A 15,275-nucleotide genomic window follows, 5' to 3' on the forward strand; every position below is an offset into this window, starting at 1 on the left:
AATTATTATATCATAAAACGTCTTCGTTTAAGAAAGTAAAATCATATATAAATCATGACCGGTTCGAGTTTTAAATTATAGGTTATTCGTGAATCGTAGGGTAAAGTCCAATGGTTAATTAAATGTATTGAAAAAATATTTTAAAGCAATACATCAATTTGCTTATCTTGTCGGAGTTATCAGAGTTTAGATTTGATAGAAATTTCCGGGTCATGACACCAAGGGACACGAGTCAATCACTGTATAGCATGCTTTTGAAAATTAAACGGGAATCTCCACAACTTTTGACTAACTCTCGTTAAGTGACACATTGTTCTTATATGCAAATCACTTTACCATTTTCCGAATACCGTTAAAAAGAAAGGTTTCCTAAATCAAAGTGGACCTCTCAACAGAGACTTGTAATCATACAATGTATCTGATAAATCAATCATTTGATATTATCTTCTAATTCCATCGATAACCATATTGAAACAAATAAGTTCATGTAAGATATTATACGTTTAATACTTTGTTAATATTCTCAAGTTATTATATATACATATACCTATATATACATATTCATATCCAATTAAAAATGGTTCGTGAATCGTCGGAAATTTGGTCGAGGTTAAATGAATGTATGAACATATTATAAAATCCTTGAGATTTAACTTAACAAATTTGCTTATCATGTCAGAATAATATAAAGATAAAGTTTAAATTAGATCAAAAATTTCCGGGTTGTCACATTACCTACCCGTTAAAGAAATTTCGTCCCGAAATTTGATTGGAATGGTCATGGCTGACAATAAGTATGTCTTTGTGACACATATGGGATGGAAATTAAAGTTTTACCATCATTGAGTAATATAGATAAAACAATTTGTTTTTTGTGAAGAGTACGAGTGAAGTTATCACAGAAGAGTGAAATGAATAAATGTAGATTCGTCATATCTTTTGACGTAGATAGGATTGATTTCCGGAGTTCAAGGGATTTAGAGAAAATCATAGTAATAAGATTTGATTCATCGGTAATCAAGGAAATTAGGATCCGCTTTAAATGCGATCATCTGTTTTGATTGCTCTGTCGGATATTTTATTATAAATCCACCCATTCGTTTCCTTACAATTCACACCTTCTATTCTTTCTCCTTTAATTCATACTTTGAATCATTCATCAATATGCTCCATCCAGTTCTGCTTCTTGATATATTCCTAACTTTTATATCTGTTATTCTTCTTTTTTATCTACCGTCGGAAGAATCTATTTACTTCTACTATACTCTTGGTTTTATAGTGTTTTTAGTTCTCCTGTGTCTTTATATTGCTATATGCATTGATATATATGGTTTGTAATTTCTGGGTCATTGTTGGGTTTCATATCTCCCATTATATTTCAAAGTCCCTGCTTCTGTCTTCAATAATCATTATCATCCACATTTAATGCTCTTTCCTATTTGCTGCGATTTATACTCCAATTTCTATTTCAGAGCTTTATTCTTTTGTTTTCTCTTCTTGCCATTAAGCACCGCATGTAATGGTCCAGAATTTGTAGATATGAATTTCGGAATGAACATAATTAATGTTCTAAGAAGGAAATTGTAATGGTACTATCTTTATTTGTCAAATTACCAGAATACCTCGGAAAAGACCGAATCATCAAGAAAAATATTTTCTTGATATGTTTAGAGGTTAAGTATTATACAAGAGTCGTGTAACATGACACATGATGATGTTATGATTAGTGAATCATCACGTTCCATTTATAAACTCATCATGACTTACTGTAATATAATCACGTTGATCAAGTGTCATTATATTATACTAACTCATGCTTCAGTTCCCAACACTACTTCAAAAACATTCATATTTTAAACTCAAAGGTTTCAGAACTTAGAAACTAAAAATAGTTTCTTTTATGATGTAACACAGATATCGCGAAGAGATAATTGATTTCAGCTAAGAAAAGTTATGAAAATATCTTCAGAAATATCTAAGATATTTATAATGAAAGATATGATGCTATCTTAGAATATCTAAGATCAGAGGATGATGAAGAATATTATCCGCAATGGTTTAGAGTCAGGAGCAAGGTATTCGTTAATGACTTCAGTAGATACTGAATCATTTGAATTCTTTGAAGGTAGATTTCGTCTTTGTGATTTGTCCACAGCCTCCTTCATGGTTTGTTCAATCTGTTTTCCAGTTCCAAACCTTCTCTTTTTCTGAGCTTTGCCAACACACTATTCTTTATTATCAAACTTTTTACTGTTAAGGTCGTTTACAGTTTTTGCTGCTTCATCATCATTTTTCAAAATTTTGAGAACCAGTTCGCAGTTTAGGGTGTTTTTCAGAAACTTCACATTCGAAATCTGTAAGTCTTGGAGGTAAACGTTATATGTATATATATATATATATATATATATATATATATATATATATATATATATATATATATAACTGTTGGCGTAAAAATTGCTGCGAAAATTTGAGAATAATGATTCAAGCTTTTGGTATGGCAACTACCATTACAAGATGCAAATGAGTACATGATAGGGTTTCATTGAATAAGTATAGTGATTTTTTGGAGAGGCTTAAAGATCAATGAAGTTGTTGATAAGTTTACTGCTAATGTGGCGAGATGTGAAAGGTTCCCCGGTAACAATGATGAAGGGGTAATCGTTATAATAAGGCTTATTCGAATGAAAAATTGAAGTTGGTTTGCTGGAGCTGTGACAAAACTGTCTATTTTTAGAAGGGATTGAAAAGTTATTTTAGGTAATAAATGCCAACGGGTCTGACACAGATACATGTTAAATTATGACTTTGGTTTCAAGAGTTTTTCAGGTACATAACTGTGGGTAACATGTGGTGGGATCATCATCTCGATTGTTCATTATTTGAAGTGTCTTTAGGAATTTTGGAGGGTTTGAACACAGATCGTAATCGTTAATATACATATGATGTTCTAGCATAGTTTTGAAGTCAAAGTATAGCTTTGAAAGATGTAGGAATCTAAGAGTGATGATACCGGTTATATCTCGAATTGAATTCTGCGATTTCAAAATCAGAATATGTAATTGAATTTGAATGAGTATAGTTGTTTTGATTTCTATGAAAGAATGTATATTGTTGTGAAAGTAGTGAGTATAGTTGATGATTGCGGGATCAGATTCGAAGAATGTAACATATTAATTGTGAATTTATATATCTCTCGGGTATTACCTACCCGTTAAATTTTTTTTCGTCACAATTAATACTTTGTACAAAATAATTTTATTACAGTCTTTATGAAAATATATATGTGTATATTTTCTTCAGATGTAACATAGATTTAATGAGTTATTATTAAATTAAACTTATCTGATTTACGGTTGAAACTAGAATTGAATAATCCCTAAAAACTTTAGAAATTACATAACTTTTACGGAGTATTTCTTTAATGAAATTGAAATTATGAATCAATACTTCGTTATTTGTTGATGCATGATGTTGGTGTTCGTGGAATCTTGTGAACCTCGCAAGGTACGAATGATGTTATCTGAAAAGTTTCGGGTACATCGATGATGAAAGTGTAAAATCAAACATATATTTGAATAATACACTTGATTTATTATGAAATGGAATTCATTGAATTGAAACAGAGATTGTAGTTAACGATGATTAAGTTGCTGACGAAGGATGTACATCATAGCATATTAGTAATATGAATTAACCGAGTAGTTAAGATTCACACATAATAGCTTAGTACGGATAGATTTATTATGGTTTAAAAATTTATATATATAAGATATACATATAAATCCTTCAGTGGAAATGAGTTAATACTTCATAGCTCATTATTTTTGATATACCTATTGGTGATTGTGTTGTCGATATCGTTGGTGGTTATGTAATTGATGGAGCTTGTAGTGTTACAGGTGTTGCTGGTGTTGGTAATACTGACGGTGATGCTGGCGGTACTGTTGATGCTGCTGGTAAACAAGTCTAGCTTGTAATTCGTGCACCATCCTTGTCAGGGTTTTTATTCTTTCCTGTATCATTTCTATCCATCCATTTATCTTGGTTTACGGCTATGATTTGAGTAAATAATCTCTAAAACTTTAGAGATTACATAATCACCGTAGAATATTTCTCTGATGAAGTTATGAATCAATACTTCATCGTTTGTTGTTGTTGGTACTCCTTGGTATCTATGGTGTGTGTGACGTTGATGCTCGAGGTACCGATTGTGATGTTAAAGTGTGGGGTGCAGATGTTGCTGTTGGTGGTGGTGATGGTACTATTGCTGCCGGTGCTGTTGCTGGTGCTTGTAACCTTTGCACCATATTCTCCAAAGCCACTACCCGAGCGCGAAGCTCGTTGACTTCTTCTATTATACCGGGATGATTGTCGGTTCGGACGAGTGGATGAATAAGATCTAGAATTTGAGATAGTATATAGTCATGACGAGATACTCTGGAAATGAGAGAGAAAATGGTGTCTCGAACAGGTTCGCCGGTAAGTGCTTCAGGTTCTTCGCCAAGAGGGCGATGTGGTAGATGGAAGGGATCACCTTCTTCTTGTCTCCAATGATTAAGTAGACTACGAACCCACCCCCAATTCATCCAGAATAAATGATGGCTAATTGGTTGATCCATTCCGGTCACACTGCTTTCGGAGCTTGAGTGGAATTCCATATCAGAATTCGAGGGACTTGATGTAACGACCCCGGTTTTTCCAACGTTAATTAATAATTATTATTATTAATACTTGTGATTATACGAACGTATGTTATTACATTTACTTGTTGCCATGATTAACCGTACATGACTTTTGATTGCCCGAAACGTCTTTGTGACACGCGAAACTTTCACGAATGATATTTCAGAATATTATTTACATTCATGATTAGTTTTATTAATCATTTTAATTAATTATGACTACTAGTTAATTACTTGGGCTCTTATTGGATTTATTTGTTAATTAATTGAACTTGGGCTTTTATTAGTGTTATGGACTCATGATATTGGACTTATAAGCCCACCCTACATCTTAATGGACTTAATTAGCCCAACACCCATGCAAGTATCACTTTGGAATTAAGCTAGTTAGTTAGTGCTTAAAGAATCAAGTCACATGGTACTTACAACTAGTCCCCATACATGCAACCATAAGGCAAAACATTTGAGCCAATACATGAAGCATTTAGTGGCCACCCTCCCCCTTTTGTGGCTCTCAAGACCCACGGGCATAATGGCCTTGGGGAGTGCTTTTGACCATCAAACTTTGTTACTTATTACTAGTTTTCTCTCATGCTTCATTCATTCCAAAAACACACTCTTACTTGCAACTATCTTTTCTCTCATTTTCTCTCCATTCTTGTAAGTAACTTGAGTTTCTTCTTCCTCTTTTCCTCTTGGAAAAACCGTAGCATAAGCTACTAAAATCATCATCATCTTTTGTTCTTTATTGTTACTTAATTCCTTGTTGTTGTTAGTTGTTGTTTACTTACTTGTTATCTTAGTTATTACTTACTTATCAAGAATCAAACTTATTAGTTTATTCTTCATTTATCTTGTATTTACAAGAACATGCAAGAGCTTAAACTTTCTAGTTATGCTCTACATTACAAGTAGTAAATTCATTCGTTGACAGGAGCGAGCAGAAAGAGAGAGCGTAAGGAGGGTCAACTCATGAACTCTTCAGTCGCTAGGACAGTCATTCGAAAATGAGAAAAGAAAATAAGGGTGTCAAAGTCAACCAAGCCTAACCATTTTGAAAGATGAAAGTTCATGGTTGTAACTCATACTTGTAATTCATGTTTGTAAACTTAAAGTTTACACTCTTAAGGATCAAGCTTTGGTTGAATCTTTAAAAGTATGAACAACCATGACTTATTAACTTGTTTAATTAGTTTATTTTCCTCATTTCAATTACTTACGAATTCGTGATTTTGAATGTGGTTGGTCAAATGTTACTAGTTAACTTTGATCTCATTAATCTTGAACTAAAAATTAACTTTAAAAGGTTCAAGAACATAAAATTAACTTAATAACTTTAGATCAAGACTTTTGGGTCTTGGATCTTCAAGATCAAATTAAGAACTATGTTCTACTACTTAAGATCTTGATTAGTTAGTTTAATTTCAAGTTTGTAGTACAATATTACTTTTATAATTCATGCATGTGTTGAATCTATGATCTTGATGCAACTTGGGTTCATCAAACCTCATACAACTCTTAAGTGAATGAGCCTCATATCATAGACTCACACTAGTGTTATGATGGTCAAATCTTGGTTAAGATGATGCAAACACATCAACGATTTGTGCACTTGAAGGTATATGCATCAAGGATGAGAACCGTGATAAGCATCAAGTACAAGAAACCACCGGAACCTACTTTTTTCTGTTTCTGTCTTCTGTTTACTGTTTTCTGGGTCAGACCCGAACACCTGGGCTACTGTAACTATGATATTCAGTTAGCTCTGTTCGAGTATATAATTTTTTGTTTAGGACTCGTCTTAATCCGAGTTACGGTTTAGGATTTATGGCCCTCCGATCGTCACTATGTCCTTTTAACGTTGTGCAGAAAATTCTGACCTACTCGCACTTAAACCGTCACCACGGTCAAACGAAGACGAGTTTGCTTCTGGGATTTTTATCACAACTAAAGGACTCATATACAGAGCCATGGCCACTGGTCTCACCTTATTTCAGTAGGTATTGAGGCCGTGGTGACTGATCCAAGTCAGCCTTTGTTTTAAACTTCTTTCATAAACGAAACTTACTTTACACCTTTTGTTTGATGATGAATGATGATGACCTATAAGACCTAATTTACTTACTTTTAAACCTTTTGAGATGATTTACTGACTTAGTAATATTTGACTTAGGTTGAGGACCTTTTGGACAAACGTACTTGCTTACTTTCCGACTCAACTTAACTACTACTTTATCATTGTGAGTTATAGCATCCCTTTTTACTTTAACTATTTTTTGAACTGAGAATACATGCGCATTTTACGTGTTACATACTAGGCACGAGTACTTAAACTTATATATGTGTGGGTTATACAACGGCATAAACATTCCCTTTAGCTCGGTAACGTTTAGTCATTGGTTTTGAACTGATGAACGCGAATCTTAGATATGGATCCATAGGGTTTGACATCCCCACTCGGGCTAGTCGCGCTAGCATTTAACGAGTGATTAATACTTCGTAACCATACGCATTTTCCAAGTGTACTTTCAGGGGGTATAAACGTTAAGTTAGTTACCAAATGCCCACGGTTAATCATATACTTTATCATACTGTTTTGAAACGTTCTTTGTAGCACTGAAATCTCGTGGCCTACCTTACATTACTGTTATACTTAAACTATAGCTCACCAACCTTTGTGTTGACATTTTAAGCATGTTTTTCTCAGGTGCCTAAGCTTGCTTCCGCTGTGTTACTAGACTTGCTGTAGACACCCGCTGCTCTAGAGATGTCAACTGCATGAAACACTTTATCTTGAATTCAAACTTAATACTTTTGAACTATGTTTTGTAACGACCTAAGGGTCACATACATTTATTCATGCTTGCTATTCGTAGAAGCATACTGTTGGTGTAAAACATATGATGTCGATTATGACGTCACCTTTTTATCGTGAATGTAACTTCATTTGAAACAGCATATAGTACTTAACCTTGTAATGATCCTGTTGTTGATGATTCGTACATGATGGTTTTGTACGGGGCATAACATTTGGTATCAGAGCATTGGTTGTAGGGAATTAGGTTGCATTAGTGAGTCTAAGACTGACCAGAGTAGGATTCACTAATAGGACTAATCTACAACTTGCTAGTTTACGTGCTTCTGTTGAACTTACTGCATGTTGTTGCTTACTTTTACTGCTATATGACATATACTACTACTTGCTTTCACCACTGCATGATATTACTTGCTTCCGATTGCATGCTACTTCTGTACGATTTGCTGTTATTGCCATACTATTTACTGTTATACATGATTTAAACTGTTGGCCTAATACGTGCTTGCTTTATGACTTACTGACATAGAAAATTTATTTTTCCTTGTTCAGATGTTGGATGTTCCACCTGCTATCATTTTGGGCAGTTCAGACTCGTCAGTCACCTCACCTACTGCTGCTGCTGACACACCGATCCCGTTACCCACCAGTGACCCCGGCTCTTCACCTTCCGAAGCTAGCAGCCATGCACCTGCCCCAGTGGTTACTTCTAACGGAACCCAGGACCCTCCGGAGATTCCAGCTCCATCTGTCCCCGGACCCTCGGTGTCACAGTCCCGCTCCGGTGAGATTTTGATTCCCGCGGAATTCGGGGAAGGTCCGTTCCGTAACCGGTATCGCCATTGGTGCCGACGCGCCCCTGATGGACGTCTCATTCCGATCGGACCCGCTAGGTACAGACAGATGATAGCCGCCCAAGGAGGACCACCCATGCCGCCACCACCACATGATTCTGATGATTCTTCATCCAATGACTCATCTACAGACGACTCGAGTGACGATGACTCCGGCGAGGAGGACCCGGATGCATCTGTTCAGCCACCGTCCACCCTGCCGAAGAAGCGGTACCATTTCGACGGCACCATTATTCCAGGGGTGAACGGAGGCTGAGCCTTCACTGACTCATTTGGTCGGCGTCGTAGGGTTATCGCCCGTAAGCGGCTTGTGCCGTACCCTGCCGACCCACTCGTGCGTAAGGCACCCCATTACGTACTGACTATTTCTGGAGCCGGACCGTCTACATCAGCATCACCCGCACCACCGGCACCACCTGCACCGCCTGCCCCACCATCTCCCATCATCGAGGAATTGACAAGGGAGGTGGAAATCCTCCTTGCTCGGGTAGCTGAGCTTGAGGAGCAGATGTCCCATGTTATGGACATCCTTCACCCACCGTCACCGTAGGGCTTTTGTATTTTGATTTCATTGTGTAACCTAGTGGTAGTTTTATGTATTACTTATGTAATGTACGAACTTATGCGAATGAATGAAACTTATTATTAATGAATGGAAACTTTGTATTGTTTACGTTTTGCACAAGTGTTCTATTTACGTTACCGTATCATGGTTTTGTGGTACTTATATCTAATTGCGTTGCTTAATCAACATGTGTTGTGCTGTTTTCATGTTGGTTGTTATATACTATATTAATACATGTTGCATGCTGAATTTTGACTTGAGTCAAAATTTTTGTTTAGAACGTCATGGCTAACGGTCGATCCACACCTACTGCTGCTCAAATTGAAGAGATGATCCAGGAACGTGTAGCCGCAGCACTTGCGGAAATGCAACCACAAGTTCAAGTAGTTAATCAGCCCAACCGTGATGTGTGTACTTACAAGGAATTCTAGAGCTGTAAACCACATAACTTCAGCGGAACTGAGGGGCCTGTTGGTCTTACAAGATGGTTTGAAAAGCTTTAATCAGTATTTCGAGTCAGCAACTGTTTCGAGTCCAAGAAAACCAAATTTACTTCCTGCACGCTATCTGATGGCGCCCTCATGTGGTGGAACACCATGGCACAGGCACAAGGTATTGATGAGGCGTATGCTACGCCATGAGAGGAGTTCAAAGCGGCTATGATTGATGAGTATTGTCCGAGAACCGAGATACAAAAGATGGAAATGGAGTTTATGCAATTGAAAGCTGTTGGCAATGATCTCGATGGTTACAATCGGAGGTTTCTTGAGTTAGCTCTTATGTGTCCTACCATGGTCACCCCGGAATTTAAGCGTATGGAGAGATACTTTTGGGGACTCCCTAAGTCCATCAAGGGTAATGTCACTTCGTCCAAGCCATCGAATGTTCCAGAAGCAATGCGCATGGCGCATACACTCATGAATCAGATTCTCATCGATGAACCGGAGAAGTCCAAGTCTGAAGCGGGTAGTAGTGACAAGCGAAAGTGGGATAACAGTAAGGGGATGACCTATGATCAAACCCCCGCTAAGAGACCCAACAACGGTGGAAACCCCAACCCCGGCACAAGCTTCAACCCGAACTACAAAGGTACCCTACCGCAATGCAAGAGGTGTTACAAACACCACACTGGGTATTGTAATGTTGTTTGTGAGAAATGCCAACGGTCTAGGCATATAGGTAAGGATTGCAAGGTCACTACTTTGAATGCAAGGGCAAACCCCACCTGGCCAAAGAAGTGCTACGGATGCGGAAAGACGGGTCACTTCAGGAATGAGTGTCCCGACAAGCGAAAAGACGGTGGACCACCGCGAGGTAGAGCTTTTAATGTTAATGCAAGGGATGCACGCGAGAACCCCGACTTGGTGACATGTATATTCACTATCAACAATCTTTTAGCTTCTGTCCTATTTAATACTGGTGCCGATAGAAGCTATGTATGTAGACACTTTTGCGATAAGATAAATTGGTTGTTAGTCCCTTTAAAAGAAAGTATGCTTGTCGAGGTAGCCAACGGTAAACTTGAAAAGGTTGACCAAATTGGCCGAGGAGCTATTATTAGTATAGCTGGTGCGGATTTCGAAATTGACTTGATACCTATCAAACTGGGAAGTTTTGACGTGATCGTCGGTATGGATTGGTTGACCAAAGTTGAAATGTCCCGTTCTTATTGACTAAAAACGTTCCATATTAATTGATTTCGTTGCGAGGTTTTGACCTCTATATGAGACGTTTTTCAAAGACTGCATTCATTTTTAAAACAAACCATAACCTTTATTTCATAGATAAAGGTTTTAAAAAGCTTTACGTAGATTATCAAATAATGATAATCTAAAATATCCTGTTTACACACGACCATTACATAATGGTTTACAATACAAATATGTTACAACAAAATAAGTTTCTTGAATGCAGTTTTTACACAATATCATACAAGCATGGACTCCAAATCTTGTCCTTATTTTAGTATGCAACAGCGGAAGCTCTTAGTATTCACCTGAGAATAAACATGCTTTAAACGTCAACAAAAATGTTGGTGAGTTATAGGTTTAACCTATATATATCAAATCGTAACAATAGACCACAAGATTTCATATTTCAATACACATCCCATACATAGAGATAAAAATCATTCATATGGTGAACACCTGGTAACCGACAATAACAAGATGCATATATAAGAATATCCCCATCATTCCGGGACACCCTTCGGATATGATATAAATTTCGAAGTACTAAAGCATCCGGTACTTTGGATGGGGTTTGTTAGGCCCAATAGATCTATCTTTAGGATTCGCGTCAATTAGGGTGTCTGTTCCCTAATTCTTAGATTACCAGACTTAATAAAAAGGGGCATATTCGATTTCGATAATTCAACCATAGAATGTAGTTTCACGTACTTGTGTCTATTTTGTATATCATTTATAAAACCTGCATGTATTCTCATCCCAAAAATATTAGATTTTAAAAGTGGGACTATAACTCACTTTCACAGATTTTTACTTCGTCGGGAAGTAAGACTTGGCCACTGGTTGATTCACGAACCTATAACAATATATACATATATATCAAAGTATGTTCAAAATATATTTACAACACTTTTAATATATTTTGATGTTTTAAGTTTATTAAGTCAGCTGTCCTCGTTAGTAACCTACAACTAGTTGTCCACAGTTAGATGTACAGAAATAAATCGATAAATATTATCTTGAATCAATCCACGACCCAGTGTATACGTATCTCAGTATTGATCACAACTCAAACTATATATATTTTGGAATCAACCTCAACCCTGTATAGCTAACTCCAACATTCACATATAGAGTGTCTATGGTTGTTCCGAAATATATATAGATGTGTCGACATGATAGGTCGAAACATTGTATACGTGTCTATGGTATCTCAAGATTACATAATATATAATACAAGTTGATTAAGTTATGGTTGGAATAGATTTGTTACCAATTTTCACGTAGCTAAAATGAGAAAAATTATCCAATCTTGTTTTACCCATAACTTCTTCATTTTAAATCCGTTTTGAGTGAATCAAATTGCTATGGTTTCATATTGAACTCTATTTTATGAATCTAAACAGAAAAAGTATAGGTTTATAGCCAGAAAAATAAGTTACAAGTCGTTTTTGTAAAGGTAGTCATTTCAGTCGAAAGAACGACGTCTAGATGACCATTTTAGAAAACATACTTCCACTTTGAGTTTAACCATAATTTTTGGATATAGTTTCATGTTCATAATAAAAATCATTTTCTCAGAATAACAACTTTTAAATCAAAGTTTATCATAGTTTTTAATTAACTAACCCAAAACAGCCTGCGGTGTTACTACGACGGCGTAAATCCGGTTTTACGGTGTTTTTCGTGTTTCCAGGTTTTAAATCATTAAGTTAGCATATCATATAGATATAGAACATGTTTTTAGTTGATTTTAAAAGTCAAGTTAGAAGGATTAACTTTTGTTTGCGAACAAGTTTAGAATTAACTAAACTATGTTCTAGTGATTACAAGTTTAAACCTTCGAATAAGATAGCTTTATATGTATGAATCGAATGATGTTATGAACATCATTACTACCTTAAGTTCCTTGTATGAACCTACTGGAAAAGAGAAAAATGGATCTAGCTTCAATGGATCCTTGGATGGCTCAAAGTTCTTGAAGCAAAATCATGACACGAAAACAAGTTCAAGTAAGATCATCACTTGAAATAAGATTGTTATAGTTATAGAAATTGAACCAAAGTTTGAATATGATTATTACCTTGTATTAGAATGATAACCTACTGTAAGAAACAAAGATTTCTTGAGGTTGGATGATCACCTTACAAGATTGGAAGTGAGCTAGCAAACTTGAAAGTATTCTTGATTTTATGAAACTAGAACTTTTGGAATTTATGAAGAACACTTAGAACTTGAAGATAGAACTTGAGAGAGTTCAATTAGATGAAGAAAATTGAAGAATGAAAGTGTTTGTAGGTGTTTTTGGTCGTTGGTGTATGGATTAGATATAAAGGATATGTAATTTTGTTTTCATGTAAATAAGTCATGAATGATTACTCATATTTTTGTAATCTTATGAGATATTTCATGCTAGTTGCCAAATGATGGTTCCCACATGTGTTAGGTGACTCACATGGGCTGCTAAGAGCTGATCATTGGAGTGTATATACCAATAGTACATACATCTAAAAGCTGTGTATTGTACGAGTACGAATACGGGTGCATACGAGTAGAATTGTTGATGAAACTGAACGAGAATGTAATTGTAAGCATTTTTGTTAAGTAGAAGTATTTTGATAAGTGTATTGAAGTCTTTCAAAAGTGTATAAATACATATTAAAACACTACATGTATATACATTTTAACTGAGTCGTTAAGTCATCGTTAGTCGTTACATGTAAGAGTTGTTTTGAAACCTTTAGGTTAACGATCTTGTTAAATGTTGTTAACCCAATGTTTATAATATCAAAAGAGATTTTAAATTATTATATTATCATGATATTATGTTGTACGAATATCTCTTAATATGATATATATACATTAAATGTCGTTACAACGATAAACGTTACATATATGTCTCGTTTCAAAATCATTAAGTTAGTAGTCTTGTTTTTACATATGTAGTTCATTGTTAATATAATTAATGATATGTTTACTTATCATAATATCATGTTAACTATATATATAACCATATATATGTCATCATATAGTTTTTTTTTACAAGTTTTAACGTTCGTGAATCACCGGTCAACTTGGGTGGTCAATTGTCTATATGAAACCTATTTCAATTAATCAAGTCTTAACAAGTTTGATTGCTTAACATGTTGGAAACATTTAATCATGTAAACATCAATCTCAATTAATATATATAAACATGGAAAAGTTCGGGTCACTACAGTACCTACCCGTTAAATAAATTTCGTCCCGAAATTTTAAGCTGTTGAAGGTGTTGACGAATCTTCTGGAAATAGATGCGGGTATTTCTTCTTCATCTGATCTTCACGCTCCCAGGTGAACTCGGGTCCTCTACGAGCATTCCATCGAACCTTAACAATTGGTATCTTGTTTTGCTTAAGTCTTTTAACCTCACGATCCATTATTTCGACGGGTTCTTCGATGAATTGGAGTTTTTCGTTGATTTGGATTTCATCTAACGGAATAGTGAGATCTTCTTTAGCAAAACATTTCTTCAAATTCGAGACGTGGAAAGTGTTATGTACAGCCGCGAGTTGTTGAGGTAACTCAAGTCGGTAAGCTACTGGTCCGACACGATCAATAATCTTGAATGGTCCAATATACCTTGGATTTAATTTCCCTCGTTTACCAAATCGAACAACGCCTTTCCAAGGTGCAACTTTAAGCATGACCATCTCTCCAATTTCAAATTCTATATCTTTTCTTTTAATGTCAGCGTAGCTCTTTTGTCGACTTTGGGCGGTTTTCAACCGTTGTTGAATTTGGATGATCTTCTCGGTAGTTTCTTGTATAATCTCCGGACCCGTAATCTGTCTATCCCCCACTTCACTCCAACAAATCGGAGACCTGCACTTTCTACCATAAAGTGCTTCAAACGGCGCCATCTCAATGCTTGAATGGTAGCTGTTGTTGTAGGAAAATTCTGCTAATGGTAGATGTCGATCCCAACTGTTTCCGAAATCAATAACACATGCTCGTAGCATGTCTTCAAGCGTTTGTATCGTCCTTTCGCTCTGCCCATCAGTTTGTGGATGATAGGCAGTACTCATGTCTAGACGAGTTCCTAATGCTTGCTGTAATGTCTGCCAGAATCTTGAAATAAATCTGCCATCCCTATCAGAGATAATAGAGATTGGTATTCCATGTCTGGAGACGACTTCCTTCAAATACAGTCGTGCTAACTTCTCCATCTTGTCATCTTCTCTTATTGGTAGGAAGTGTGCTGATTTGGTGAGACGATCAACTATTACCCAAATAGTATCAAAACCACTTGCAGTCCTTGGCAATTTAGTGATGAAATCCATGGTAATGTTTTCCCATTTCCATTCCGGGATTTCGGGTTGTTGAAGTAGACCTGATTGTTTCTGATGCTCAGCTTTGACCTTAGAACACGTCAAACATTCTCCTACGTATTTAGCAACATCGGCTTTCATACCCGGCCACCAAAAATGTTTCTTGAGATCCTTGTACATCTTCCCCGTTCCAGGATGTATTGAGTATCTGGTTTTATGAGCTTCTCTAAGTACCATTTCTCTCATATCTCCAAATTTTGGTACCCAAATCCTTTCAGCCCTATACCGGGTTCCGTCTTCCCGAATATTAAGATGCTTCTCCGATCCTTTGGGTATTTCATCCTTTAAATTTCCCTCT

This window comes from Rutidosis leptorrhynchoides, chromosome 3, assembly GCF_046630445.1.
Source record: "Rutidosis leptorrhynchoides isolate AG116_Rl617_1_P2 chromosome 3, CSIRO_AGI_Rlap_v1, whole genome shotgun sequence".
NCBI lineage: Eukaryota > Viridiplantae > Streptophyta > Magnoliopsida > Asterales > Asteraceae > Rutidosis > Rutidosis leptorrhynchoides.